Source organism: Leptonychotes weddellii, unplaced genomic scaffold (assembly GCF_054177405.1).
Source record: "Leptonychotes weddellii isolate Sample4059 unplaced genomic scaffold, ASM5417740v2 HiC_scaffold_1074, whole genome shotgun sequence".
Classification (NCBI taxonomy): domain Eukaryota; kingdom Metazoa; phylum Chordata; class Mammalia; order Carnivora; family Phocidae; genus Leptonychotes; species Leptonychotes weddellii.
The window spans coordinates 10,813-12,878 of record NW_027684460.1 but is presented as its reverse complement, the minus strand read 5'-3'; positions in this window follow the sequence as shown (position 1 = coordinate 12,878).

Sequence of the window (2,066 nt, the reverse complement as noted above, 5' to 3'; positions counted from 1 at the left end):
TGTTAAACACTTACCAATACACCACTCCTTTGATTCATTCGTCATATGCTTTGGCTAGTACTTGTAGGGCATTCAAAACCCTGAAGGTGTGGGGGTAGTTGACAATGAAGCTTCTGGAATCAGACTCCCCAGATTTGAATTCAAGCTTCACTGTTTATTTACTGTGTGATGTTGGGCAAATTACTGACTCTCCATGAGATTAAAAGAAGGATTATCTACCCCATGTATTATTTTGAAGTTTAGAACACTTACTACTTAAAGCACATGTAAAACAAACAATACCTAATACATAATATGCATTATAATTATTTTAATTTAGATAAATTCTTAAATTATAACATAAAAGCCTCTTTCTAGTCCTATTTTACTAAAGAATTTTAAAAATCAGGCATCACTGTTGAATTTTATCAAATGTCTAACATCTCATCGATTAGAAGTTTTTCATCTCTGACATATTAATATCATGAGTTATATTAGTAGAATTCCTCATATAAGGAAAATCTTAAAACCCTGGAATAAATTTCACTTGGTCATAGTGCACTATTCTTTGAATGCACTGATGGATTCCATTTGCTAATAACTTGTTTTGCCTATTTCATTATTAATAAATTACCTTGGTCACAGTTTTCTTTTGTATACTTTTTTTAGGTTTTGGTATCAGTGGTTTGATGACTTTGTAAAAATAATCAGGAAGCTTTTATTTTTTCTGTTCTTATAAACAGTTTTGGTAGCCTTCAAAAATATCATCCCTGTAAGATCAGAAAGAACTCACTTAAGGGACTGTCATGGCCTGGCACTATTTGGTCATAACTCTTTGTCAACTTTCTCTATTTTAAATAATTCTCAAATTTGGCTGCACATTGGACTACCTGGGGAACTTTTAAAAATATTGATGACTGAGCCCTCTCAAAACATTGTTTTGTCTGATGTGCAGCCAGGGCATGGGGATATGTTACTTTATTAACTTTAATTCCAGCGTCATTAATGTGCAGTGTTATATTATTTTCAAGTGTACAATATAGTGATTCAGCACTTTCATACATCACCCAGTGCTCATTACAAGTGCACTCCTTAATCCCCATCACCTATTTCACCCATTCACCCATCCACCTCCCCTCTGCTACCCATCAGTTTGTTCTCTATAGTTACGAGTCTGTTTTTCGGTTTATCTCTTTTTTCTTTGTTTGTTTTGTTTCTTCAATTCCACTTATGAGTGAAATCATATAGTATTTGTCTTTCTCTGACTGACTTATTTCACTTAGCATTATACCCTCTAGCTCCATCCATGTTTTTGCAAATGACAAGATTTCATTCTTTTTTATGGCAGAATAATATTCCATTGTATATATAGACCACATGTTCTTTATCCATTCATCTACCAATGGACACTTGGGTTGCTTCCATAATTTGGCTATTGTAAATAATGCTGCCATAAACATAGGGGTGCCTATATCTTTTCAAATTAGTGTTTTTGTATTCTTTGGGTAAATACCCAGTAAGCGGAATTATTATGTTCCACTACGTAGTGGATCATATAGTAATTCTATTTTTAATTTTTGAGAAACCTCCGTACTGTTTACCACAGTTGCTGCACCAGCTTGCATTCCCTCCAGTGGTGCAGGAGGGTTTCTTTTTCTCCACATCCTCGCCAACACTTCTTGTTTCTTGTATTTTTTATTTTAGCCATTCTGAAACATGTGAGGTGATAACCTCAGTGTGATTTTGATTTGCATTTCCCTGATGATGAGTGATGCTGATCATCTTTTCATGTGTCTGTTGGCCATCTGGATATCTTCTTTGGAGAAATGTCTGTTCATGTCTTCTGCCAAGGGGATTTTAAAAACTCAAGTGACTACAATGTGAAGCCAAGGTTTAGAAAAACTGCATTTCATTCCTTTCACTCAGAATAGTAGCTTATCTTGATTTCTCTCCTTTTTTTTAATGAATTTCTTTAATGAATTTAAAGAACACTTATTAGTGATTGAAATTTACCTAGAAACTTATCTCTTCCTCCACTACATATTTTCCCTCTCTGGTCTTCCTTAGGTTCACTTTGTTTATCTGCT